General features: G+C 44.8%; 1 protein-coding gene across 3 annotated transcripts in view; it reads right to left on the reverse strand.

The window, feature by feature from the left end:
- The window catches only part of CADM2 (cell adhesion molecule 2), an 871,614-nt gene that overhangs the window by 52,487 nt on the left and 805,762 nt on the right, over positions 1–13,365 (reverse strand). The gene's annotated exons all lie outside the window — the stretch shown is intronic.

The following is a 13,365-nucleotide window of genomic DNA, read 5'->3' on the forward strand; positions in this document are numbered from 1 at the left end:
AACCATTCTATGATTCTAAATTTACTTTTCTTGACATTGAAAAAAAAAAACCAAACAGAAAGCCTTGTAGCTTATCTTAGTTAATAACCTAACAGCTGTAAAGATGCACCTTGATTTATTTTACTATTTAAAATAATTATTAAAGATATAGTTTGAGGCTGATAAGGTTGTGTTCATTTAAATGATGACCAAAATGCTCTCCTCTCTCAGGTGGCCAGCACCAGAACAAGAGGACACAGCCTCAGGCTGTGCCAGGGGAAATTTAGGCTGGAGGTGAGGAGAAAGTTCTTCCCTGAGAGAGTCATTGGACACTGGAATGGGCTGCCCGGGGAGGTGGTGGAGTCGCCGTCCCTGGAGCTGTTCAAGGCAGGACTGGACGTGGCACTTGGTGCCATGGTCTGGCCTTGAGCTCTGTGGTAAAGGGTTGGACTTGATGATCTGTGAGGTCTCTTCAACCTTGGTGATATTGTGATACTGTGATACTGTGATACTGTGAAAATGAGATTTGCATTGTTTGTTCATGCACAGAAAAATCTTACAGCACTGGAATGGATGTCCTAGACTGAAAAACACCACCCAGTCCAATTTCCTTTACAGCCAGATGAGAAATGGACTACATAAAGTTCCTCTTGCTCACTCACCCATTTTCTGGCTCTGGCTTTCTTGCTGGTGACTGTATTCACATCACTCACTTTTTTCATGTTAAGTCTAATTCAATTTAACTGCTACCACCTCTTCTTTCAGCTATCTCTTTTCCAAACTGAAAAGTGCTAGTCTGTTTAATCTCTCTTAGCACAGACACCCTTTTCAAACAGCAGCCATCCTTCTCACATTTTTTTCCCTCATTTCTATTATATCTCTTTGATGCTGGATAAGCAGAACTTCACACAGTTAATTCTGATGCAGAAGTGCAGTATTAAGCTCATAAGGCAGACCATAAGGTGCATTATTCAAGGTGCACCGTTTATGGTTGTGCTAGTTTGAAGCTAGCTAGAATGTTTTGGTGAGAAGAAGTAGATTACAGGCTGTGAAAGGAAAACAAGGGTGATGTCTGCTTCACTCACAGTCTGGCTAAGGAGTATGGGAACAAGAAACAAAAACATTAGACAACACAATGATTTCCCATTGGAATGGGCTGCCCAGGGAGGTGGTGGAGGCACCATCCCTGGAGGTGTTGAAGCAAAGCCTGGATGAGGCACTTAGTGCCATGGTCTGGTTCATTGGACAGGGCTGGGGGCTAGGTTGGACTGGATGGGCTTGGAGGTCTCTTCCAACCTGCTTGATTCTATGATTCTATGACTCTTGCCATTTTCTCTCACTCTCGCTTGTGCTGCTGGCTGAGCAACATCTTACCCTCTAACACAGCCTTCATTTGGGCTAAGCCACCTTTGGCTGAGCCTCAATTCTTCCTTGGAACTGGGGTAAGGTTGAGAGGGGCAGGGGGAAGGTGAAGAGGTGGTTGGGAGCCCCTCCTGGGGACTCAGGTTTCTGGGAGGGCTGTTGTGTTTCTGTATTCCCTTTTCCCTTGTCTATTTCTGTCTATAACTGTCTATACTGTAACTATCTGCTTGTATGCTGTAAATATAAGCTTCATTCAATTTCCAGAGCCGACTGAGTCTAGTCTGGATGATTTCTAAAGTGGGGGCTGGGTGGGGTGGGGGGTAGGGAACACCCAAACCATCACAATGGTACAGCACAGAAATTTTATCTGCCTTTCTGTATCATCCCTGAACACTGACTTGTTTTCAAAGAACTAATTGCAGAGCTCCAACATCACTTTGCAAAGTATTATCAGCAGCCTGCTCAGTCCATTCACTGTTCTAGTGTGTACAGTTGAATTTGTTTTCTGGAACCAATACATCAATGTTTCATCCATGCACTGGGATGCTACAAAAAAATCTAAATCATAGGATCACAGAATCAGAGGATGTTAGGGGTTGCAAGGAACCCAAGGACATCATCGAGTCCAACCCCCCTGCCAGAGCAGGACCACACAATCTAGCACAGATCAGAGGAATGAATCCATACAGGCTCTGGAAGACTCCAGGGAAGCAGACTCCATAAGCTCTCTGGGGAGCCTGTTCCAGTGCTCTGGGACCCTCACAGTAAAGAAGCTCCCCCTTGTGTTGAGGTGGAACCTCCTATGCTGCAACTTACACCCATTGCTCCTTGTCCTATCCCAGGGAGCAAGTGAGATGTTAAATTTACATGCCCATAATAGTCTTTTTATTTTATGGTCTTTCCCTGCAAAGTGTAAACCAGCTCCTCCTTCACTCTTTCCTTGGCAGTTGCCTGTTTCTCCCTAGCTAAGAGCAAGAGCATTATGGCATCAGACCATAAAATCATTGAGCCAACCAAGTCAGAAGAGACCTCCAAGCTCATCCAGTCCAACCTAGCATCCAGCCCTAGACAATCAACCAGAGCATGGCACTAAGGGCCTCATCCAGGCTTTGCTTCAACACCTCCATGTAAGGTGACTCCACCACCTCCCTGGGCAGCCCATTCCAATGCCAATCACTCTCTCTGGCAACAACTTCCTCCTAACATCCAGCCTAGACCTCCCCTGGCACAACATGAAACTAGACCTTGAACATAAGGTCCAGTTGATTGGCTAGGGCTGAGTGATAGGTTGGACTGGATGATCTTAGAGGTCTCTTCCAACCTGCTTGATCCTATGATTGGAATGGGCTGCCCAGGGAGGTGGTGGAGTCACCATCCCTGGAGGTGTTCAAGGAAAGCCTGGATGAGGCACTTAGTGCCATGGTCTAGTTGATTGGATAGAGCTGGGTGCTAGGTTGGACTGGATGATCTTAGAGGTCTCTTCCAACCTGCTTGATCCTATGATTGGAATGGGCTGCCCAGGGAGGTGGTGGAGTCACCATCCCTGGAGGTGTTCAAGGAAAGCCTGGATGAGGCACTTAGTGCCATGGTCTAGTTGATTGGATAGAGCTGGGTGCTAGGTTGGACTGGATGATCTTGGAGGCCTCTTCCAATCCTGTTGACTCTATGGGGATGGGAACTGTTCACCATTATGATTTCCTAGTCTTACCTGATTTTACATTTCTGTCACAACAGCACAGTTGTCCTATTGCTGTCTACTAGCAGCAATATTTAGCATTATCAACTATAGTAATGCAGACTTTCAGGTACTTATTTTTAAACACAAGTGGAAAATGGAAGTCTCATTACTTTTTCTTCCTTTGAGGCAGGTCCTGTGGACACTTCAGAGAGAAAATGGGTCTTATCTTAATATTCACACCTTATCAAAGCTGTGAAGTCTTATAAAAAATGAGCAAGTAGAATAAATGCTCGATAAGTGCATAACAATAAAAATGCTTTAACCTTATCATGAAAATTATTTATCTATAATAGAGCAGACTGAGTGCCAAGAAAAAAATAACATACCAACCCCCTCATATTTGTTCTCCTTGTCTCAGTATGCAACAAACAAATTTAAAAGAAATCAAATTAATGGAACATTCAGGCATGATTATGCCACAGTGCCTGTTACACAACTTCCCAAATAAACTTTCTTAAATGAAGCTCAAATAGTGGGAAATTATCTCTAATCTTAAACACAGTCCTAATCTCCCAAGGACACACATGCATTTTGAGTTAAAGAGATGTTGCTTCCCTAATTTCCACAAGGATTTCCATGCCACACAAAGTGTGCAGGTAAGCTTTAGCAGAACTGTGCTGGTATCTACAATCTGATTAACAACATTTAGTTGACTGGCTAGGGCTGGGTGCTAGGTTGGACTGGATGATCTTGGAAGTCTCTTCCAACCTGGTTCATTCTATGATTCTGTGATTGGAATGGGTTGCCCAGGGAGGTGGTGGAGTCACCGTCCCTGGAGGTGTTGAGGAAAAGCCTGGATGAGGCATTTAGTGCCATGGTTTGGTTGATTGGCTACGGCTGGGTGCTAGGTTGGACTGGATGATCTTGGAGGTCTCTTCCAACCTGGTTGATTCTATGATTGGAATGGTCTGCCCAGGGAGGTGGTGGAGCCATCGTCGTCCCTGGAAGTGTTGAAGCAAAGCCTGGACGAGGCATTTAGTGCCATGGTCTAGTTGATTGCATAGAGCTGGGTGCTAGGTTGGACTGGATGACCTTGCAGGTCTCCTCCAACCTGGTTTAATCTAGGATTCTATGATTCCAATGCAATTTCATGTTAGCAGCATCACACATTCCATGTAGTCAGAAACGAATCCTATTAACATGTAATTACAAAGCATGTTTAATGTCATCTATAACTGATGAAAACTTCTCTGGATTGCAGTACAGCTCTGACAAAAAGAAAGAAATCTGAAAGTTCAGACTGAAGAACAAACTGCTAGACTGCAAGTCCTTTTCTTTCTAACACTTTTTCCCCTACTATGTATGTAAGTAGTGCTTCCAATGCAGCACAGCTCTGCTGCTGATACATCATTTCTGTTTTGATTGCTGAAAGAATAGCTGCGGAATGCAGTCAGGATTAGTTCACATTCCCGTAACTGTTAGTGGTCAGCATGCATTTTGTGAAACTTACTGCCACTTTTTTTCAGTGCTACACACTTTATGTTTTGATCTGTGTTTTTCTTGCACTAAGATACAGAAGCATAGAATCATAGAATCAGACAGGTTGGAGGAGACTTCCAAGATCATCCAGTCCAACCTAGCACCCAGCCCTAGCCAATCAACCAGACCATGGCACTAAGTGCCTCAGCCAGGCTTTGCTTCAACACCTCCAGGAACAGCGACTCCACCACCTCCCTGGGCAGCCCATTCCATTGCAAATCACTCTCTCTGCCAACAACTTCCTCCTAACATCCAGGCTACACCTCCCCTGGCAAAACCATGGCACTTAGCTATTGGAGAAATTCTTGTTAGCAAAGCACACAAGAATTGATAAACAATGAGCAACCCGTGCTGGGAATGTCCTTGAATCCATCTTGGGAGTTTAGATAGCAGGCACAGGGTAGCTTCCCCCCACATGCAGCTGCAGGGGGTGGAGTGCAGCTGCAGGTGGGCAGAGTTTAGCCAGCCCCAGAGGCTGACCCTCTGATTGTTATAGTCTGCTGACCTATTGATGCCTTACAAGTAACTCTGGACCCTCTGACTGTAACCAATCTTGGTGGAGCAGCCTCTTGCTAGAATGCATATAAGTCATTGTATCATGGAAATAAAGTGGATTTGACCATCTAACCATAGTGGTGACCAAAGAGTCATCTTCCCATAGCGCTCCACTGAACGTGTTTTCCGACAGCCTTGTTGAATCTCAGCCCATTGGCCTCTGCCTGCCCATCTAGCCCATCAAGGTCTGTCTGCAGAGTCATAGTATCACAGTATCACAGTATCATCAGGGTTGGAAGAGACCTCACAGATCATCAAGTCCAACCCTTTTCCACAGAGCTCAAGGCTAGACCATGGCACCAAGTGCCACGTCCAATCCTGCCTTGAAGTGCCCCAGGGACGGCAACTCCACCACCTCCCCGGGCAGCCCATTCCAGTGTCCAATGACTCTCTCCCCTGGCGCAGCCTGAGGCTGTGTCCTCTTGTTCTGGTGCTGGCCACCTGAGAGAAGAGAGCAACCTCCTCCTGGCCACAACCACCCCTCAGGTAGTTGTAGACAGCAATAAGGTCTGCCCTGAGCCTCCTCTTCTCCAGGCTAACCAATCCCAGCTCCCTCAGCCTCTCCTCATAGGGCTGTGCTCAAGGCCTCTCCCCAGCTTCGTTGCCCTTCTCTGGACACGCTCAAGCACCTCAACGTCCCTTTTAAACTGGGGAGCCCAGAACTGAACACAATACTCAAGGTGTGGTCTAACCACAGATTGACAGTTGCTCCCAGCTTGGTGTCATCTGCAAACTTACTAATGGTGGAGAACTGCTCACATGTTGCCAAGCATCCATGGAGTCAAAGACTTTTTTCATTAAAATGGTTTAATACCTTAGGATTTTAAAATTTGTTCAGACAAGGAGAAACTGGGACAGTATAAACAGGATTAGCAGAGTGCAACATATGCAACTGGGATGCATTTTTGACAATAAAAAAAGTTTTAAAATAGCCAAATAAAAATCTTGACAGTGTTTGAGTAACATTAAGAGCTCTAGAACATGCTCATTGTATTCTGCCTTCAGAAGGGATTAACAGTTCATCACTTCTTATCAAAAACAGACACATTAGAAAATGTGTTTGAGAGTGATCCATGTTTTGTTCTCATTATGAACATTATTTATTCTATCATGTGCATGCAAGTATTGCCTATAAAAACAGATGAAAAAGTGTTCTGCCCTTGAACATTCCTGATGTTCTCAATTTCTGCCTAACACTCCAAAAATACCAAGAGTGAGATGTTTTACAGTGCCTACAACCCTTGTATTTGAATATGGTGCTGAAGGCAATCACAAACGGGTGTGATTTTTTTTTCTCTTGTCTGTGAATTATTCCTGGACTTGGATGAGAAGGATTTAGAATTATGTAAAAATATTATACTTCACTTTATAATAAATATAAGCAAGTACATTCTGCATGGGAAATAGAAACTAAAACCTCTCAGTGCATCTTCTGAGTGTATCTTCTCCACCAGTTGTCACTAATCAAATGTAAGGTCACTTTGAGTAAAATGGAATCAGAGAATCATAGAAACAGTCAGGGTTGGAAGGGACCACAAGAATCATTTAGTTCCACCCCCCCCTGCCATGGGCAGGGACACCCTACCCTAGATTAATGGAGGAGGATGCTGTCTACCACTACCTGAAGGGAGGCTGTAGCCAGGTAGGGGTTGATCTCTACTGTCAGGCAGCCAGCAGCAGAATGGGGGGACACGGTCTTGGGTTGTGCCGGGGGAGGTCTGGTCTGGATGTTGGGAGAGTGATTGCCAGAGAGAGTGATTGGCATTGGAATGGGCTGCCCAGGGAGGTGGTGGAGTTGCCATCCCTGGAGGTGTTCAAGAGAAGCCTGGATGAGGAACTTGGTGCCGTGGTCTGGTTGACTGGCTAGGGCTGGGTGCTAGGCTAGACTGGATGAGCTTGGAGGTCTCTTCCAACCTGCTTGATTCTATGATTCTATGATTAGGCTGGCCTTTCCAGTGAGGGTGGTGAGACACTGGCACAGGTTGCCCAGGGAGGTTGTGGCTGCTGCCTCCCTGAAGGTGTTCAAGGCCAGGCTGGACGAGGCCTTGAGCAACCTGTTCTAGTGGGAGGTGTCCATGCCTATGGTTGGGCTTTGGAACTGGATGATCCTTGAGGTCCCTTCCAACCTACACCATTCTATGATTGTATGAAATTAGGGGGAGAAAGAGAGGATAGCTTTGAGCCCCTCCTGGGCAGTTTCCTTTGTCCAGGAGGGAGTTTGGATTTCTGTATTATTTCTACTTGCATATAACTATAAATGCTTGTAAATATATTGTGCCTATATGCTTGTGAATTTTGCTTTGCTGTAAATATAGTTTCATCTTACTTCCAAGCCACCTGAGCTAATCAGGTACATTTCAATAGTGGCAATTGGCAGTAAATTTTTCCACTGAGATTATTCAGTAAGAGTTAGTGGGTACTACTTAAAAGCATCAGGAAGTGAACACATGGGCATTTCAATCACAAAAAAAACCCACCTATTACTCTTGAGTACTGTGTCCAGTTCTGGGCTCCTCAATTCAGGAGAGATGTTGAGGTGCTGGAACGTGTCCAGAGGAGGGTGATGAAGCTGGTGAAAGGCCTGGAACACAAACCCTGTGAGGAGAGGCTGAGGGAGCTGGGGGTGTTTAGCCTGCAGAAGAGGAGGCTCAGGGGTGACCTCATTGCTGTCTACAACTACCTGAAGGGAGGCTGATGACTGACTCCATGCCCTCATCCAGATCAACTATGAAGAGGAGCATGTGTCTTTCAAAGCACACTGGATGTCCCAAACTCAGTGGGAGCTCTGATGCCTGGAGCACAGCCCTGTGAGGAGAGGCTGAGGGAGCTGGGGGTGTTTGGCCTGGAAAAGAGGAGGCTCAGGGCAGACCTCATTACAGTCTACAGCTACCTGAAGAGAGGCTGTAGCCAGGTGGGGTTGGTCTCTTCTGCCAGACAACCAGCAACAGAACAAGGGGACACAGTCTCAAGCTGTGCTGGAGGAGGCCTAGGCTGGACGTTAGGAGGAAGTTCTTCCCAAAGAGAGTGATTGGCATTGGAATGGGCTGCCCAGGGAGGTGGTGGCATCACCATCCCTGGAGGTGTTGAAGAAAAGCCTGGATGAGGCACTTAGTGCCATGGTCTGGTTGACTGGCTAGGGCTGGGTGCTAGGTTGGACTGGATGATCTTGGAGGTCTCTTCCAACCTGGTTGATTCTATGATTCTTACCTACTGTTAGGTTAACTACTACTGATATATATATATATATATATATATATACATATATACATATATACTGGTCGATATATATATATACACATATCTCCCACCTACTGTAACACTGGGACTTATGATAACAATGACAAAAAAGAAATGTCCCCTAGGGACTGAGAAGCTACAAAACCACTCACAAATGACTTGGCACACGGTCTTGTGGTGGAAGAGAGCCAGTGTGATTGTAATAAAAGACTAATTTCTTAGTGTTACTAAATCCAGAAACACTGGGAACAGATGCTTTGAAGATGAACTGGAGGAATAGGGCTCATGAATTAAGCAATCTTTAAAACCTTAATTAACCCAGTGTGAGTTTTGTAAAACACACAACTTATCTAACAAAGAAACCCAACATGTGACGTACGTAAACCCCTGTACAATAAGCAACCCAGCATCCACATTAACTACTGCATTGCAGGGGATAAATAGGCTCAGGAGTGGTGCCAGTAATTGTGACATACAATCTCAAAGTGTGCCTGAGAATGCAATTCAGCCCAGGAACAGAGTGAATTCCTGCGATGGAGACAGTAACTGAGGCAAGCTCAAACCTCAAATATTCCTCTTTGGCTTTCACTGAAAAACTACACCCAACAACAACAACAAAAGGTTAATACTTCACATATTAACCTCCTATCATGGAATCACAGAATCAAGCAGGTTGCAAGAGACATCCAAGATCATTCAGTCCAACCTAGCACCCAGCCCATTGACAACCAACTAGACCATGGCACTAAGTGCCTCATCCAGGCTTCTCTTCAACACCTCCAGGGACAGCGACTTCACCACCTCCCTGGGCAGCCCATTCCAATGCCAATCACTCTCTCTGGCAGAACTTCCTCCTAACATCCACCCTAGACCTCCCCTGGCACAACTTGAGGCTGTGTCCCCTTGTTCTGTAGCTGGTTGTCTGGCAGAAGAGACCAAACTCCACCTGGCTACATCCTCCCTTCAGGTAGTTGCAGACAGCATGCTTTCATTCTCTAACAAAGTAATATAAGCTTAAAAGCAAGTTTCTGTCAAGTATGTCCAGAGACCTGGTCCAAAGTCAATGCTAAAGACCAAGAGGGCACTTTGAATGTATTAGAACGAAAGTGGTCTCTTCTCTGTAGGGAGCTGACTGAGGTTCATGACCTGATGTCTGTATGGTAGAGACTTGTTAGCCACTAGAAAAGAATACAAAACAAATAGCATGACTTCCTTAAATTAGAATCATAGAATCATAGAATCAACCAGGTTGGAAGAGACCTCCAAGATCAGCCAGGCCAACCTAGCACCCAGCCCTAACCAATCAACCAGACCATGGCACTAAGTGCCTCATCCAGGCTTTTCTTGAAGACCCCCAGGGACAGTGCCTCCACCACCTCCCTGGGCAGCCCATTCCAATGCCAATCACTCTCTCTGTGAAGAACTTCTTCCTAATATCCAGCCTATACCTACCCGGGTACAACTTGAGACTGTGTCCCCTAAATTATCACTCTTGGGTTTTTTTGCTTTGTTTTTTTTTCCTTGACTACACATAACCTATTCCCATAAGGATTTCTATTCTGGCCTTTGTTGTCCAGGATCCTTGTCTCTTATTCCTTACACTGGAAAAGGACATTGTGTATTAATGTAAATTGCTACTCCTGATACTTTTCCCCCCTGGCTGATGGCTTTCTATTACAGGCTTGTAAGAATTCAGGCTGGAAAGCAACCCAAGCATCTTGATTGAAAGGATTTGATACATTCTTTTTAAATTCATGCTATCTAAATCACAGCAGGACGACTTGTAATCAAAGTTCTTCAAAAAGAACATAAATCTGGGGAAAAGGAAAGGGCCATTCAGCCCATTGCAAGTCATCTTGGTTAACACAGCTCCTCCAGAATAGTGTCTCCCTACATTAATGACCCCAGTGCCTCCAATTCCAAACTTGGCTCAGTTGGCTATTGAGAAATTGTATTTCTCTTCGAGTGAAAAGTACTTCCTTGTGTAGATTCTGAATTTCATTTTTTCACTCACTTCCATTTGTGCTTTCCCATTCAGTCTTTTATACTCAGCCAAACAGTGAGTCAAGTGTTATTGAATAATGTCCTTCCACACTGTATTTCTCAGAGGAGATGAGTTTGTAATTCTCTTTCTCAATTTTTATGACCAAAAAAAGATGAACCCAGCTGTGATTAGGTACAGCATTTACGGCAGGGTACAGTACAAACCAGACTTCTCTTCCACTGCTTTCCTCTAAGGCATGTTTTAAGCTAATCTTTCAAAACACTAGCAGACAATTTTGTTTTCATCCTTTTTCACTTCAGCTTTGAGCACTCTGCTGTTTTGTTCTTAATGTGATGGCCCAACTGCAGCAAGATAGAAGTCTTTGTTCAGAGTCTTGAAATAATGGAAGTACAGCATGCCCTCTTTGCATTTCTAGTCCTTCCCCCTCTCTTACTTGTAACAGGGGAACACATTTTAGCACTGCTCTCAGAAGCACAGTGTATTTATTCAAGACATGAAACACCCATGACAGCAGAGCCTGCACCTTCAGTATTTTGGCATATCCTGTGCTGAGATTTGCAAGGCACATATTCATCATTCTGCTGCTGCTAGTTTGAGCCTAGCTGGGATATTTCAGTGAGAGAAATTAGAATCATAGAATCAGTCAGGGTTGAAAGGGACCACAAGGATCATCTAGTTACAACCCCCCTGCCGTGGGCACAGACACCCTACCCTAGAGCAGGCTGGTCGGGGCCCTATCCAGCCTGGCCTTAAACACCTTCAGGCATGGGGCTGCTACCACCTCCCTGGGCAACCCATTCCAGGCTCTCACCACACTCATGCTCAACAACTTCTTCCTCACATCCAGCCTGAACCTACCCATCTCCAGCTTTGCTCCATTCCCCCTAGTCCTGTCACTCTCTGATATCCTGAAAAGTCCTTCCCCAGCTTTTTTTTAGGCCCCTTCAGATACTGAAAGGCCACAAGAAGGTCACCTGGGAGCCTCCTCTTCTCCAGCCTGAACTCAAGGTGTGTCTTGACCAGTGCTGAGTACAGGGGAAGAATAACCTCCCTCGTCCTACTGGCCACACTGTTCTTGATACAGGCCAGGATGCCATTGGCTCTCTTGGCCACCTGGGCACACTGCTGGCTCATTTTCAGCTACTATCTACCAGTATTCCCAGGTCCCTTTCTTCCTGGCTGCTCTCCAGCCACTCTGTCCCCAGTCTGTTTTGTAACAACATCCCACATGGCACTGGAAGAGTTGTTTTAGTTGTTCTTGCTGTTAACTGTAACAATACTTAGTTGTACATTTCTGCTAATAAGAGAGAAGTGCATCACCAGCACCCAGACAGCACAGAACTTCCTGAAACATGCCTTAAGAAGAACATTAGGGGAAAAAAAAAACACCTTGGGTTTTCTTTTTGCCAGTGCTATCTTTAATAACAAAATTTTACTCTGTAAGTAAAATAAAGCTATGTTAGCCTTGTTATTTGATATAAAATATATCAACAATGAAACCTATGCAAAAGGAAGTATGTGCCTAAGCTTTCTCCTTATTATAAGAATGTATTGTATCTCCCTTAAAATTCACCATTGAAGAGATGCCTGGATGTGATGGTTTGGGTGTTCCCCACCCCCCCAACACTTTAGAAATTACCCAGACTAGACTCAGCTGGCTCTGGAAATTTGAATGAAGCTTATATTTACAGCTTAGCTCAATATACAAGCAGATAATTGCAGTATATACAGTTATAGACAGAAATATACAAGATAAAAGGTAATACAGAAACACAACAGCCCTCCCAGAAACCTGAGTCCCCAGGAGGGGCTCCCAACCTTCCCCCTGCCCCTCTCAACCTTACCCCAGTCCCAAGGAAGAATGGAGGTTCGGTCAGGGGGCTAGGAAGCAGAGTGGGCTAGTCAAAGAGGCTAGAGAGAGATACAGCTCAGCCAGTTCCCCAGCAGAAGTGGTTATTGATGTTTTTGCTTCTTGTTCTTATACATCTCAGCAAGCCTATGAGTGCAGTAGACATCACCATTTTTTTCCTTCCATAGCCTGTAATCTAATTCCTCTCACCAAAACATTCTGGCTAGCTTCAAACTAGCACACTGACAACACCTTTAAACAAACCAGGTCAACCACAGGTCTTAATAAGATCCTAAAGGGCGTAGATTCAGTTCTTTTAAACAAAGCCAAACAACGAATTTTGAAGCATATTTACAAAGTCTTCTTTACAATACTCACTTTTGAGAAGAAAACACACATGAAATGAAAAGTGTTTTTATTTGGAGAAAGGTCTAACCCGAAGCAGAGAAATTTAACTGAGAAGCAACGCTCAAGTTTGTAAGTGAGGATAGATAAATGTCAAGAGAAACACCAAGGGAAATTATGGAGTCTCCATTTCCTTAGGGCCTAAATTAAGTCTACATACGTTCTGGTGGATGCTGTTTAATAAGATGAAGGTTTCTTTTTCTCACTATAAAGCTATGAAGAGTGGAATCTAGAGAAGAATCTAGGCTAACTTACCCAGTAGGTCTCTCTGGACTTGGCAGATCACAGACTTTATCTACAAATAACATACTAAACTACATACAGTTTCACTGAAAATTAATGAGGTTATGTATATGTAAGTCATTGTCTTGGTAGGGCATAAATTTTGCCAGCCAGTTTAACCCTTGCTCTCCTCCTTCTGTTGCGGGTACAGGAGTGGAGGTAGATGAGCAAACACTAAGGGTTTACTCCCAGCAAAGCCTGGAGGGCTAAGGGCTTAGCATCACGTGCCAGGTGTCTTGTGCTGTATGGTCACACAAGGCACATAACTTTGAATTCATTGGCCAGAACAATGATGCCTGTGCCTATTGGCCAGTGTCATTTTCAAATTGATGCATTTAATGGGGGCTCATTTAGAAACTGCCCTTCAGCCCTTCTGCCCTTTTGCCCTTTGCCTTTCTGCCTTTCTGCACTGACTCTCCACCAGGAGGATCACCCCATTCATGGTTTGTTAACTGAGAATCACAGTGGCCATGT

Source organism: Pogoniulus pusillus, chromosome 12 (assembly GCF_015220805.1).
Source record: "Pogoniulus pusillus isolate bPogPus1 chromosome 12, bPogPus1.pri, whole genome shotgun sequence".
NCBI lineage: Eukaryota > Metazoa > Chordata > Aves > Piciformes > Lybiidae > Pogoniulus > Pogoniulus pusillus.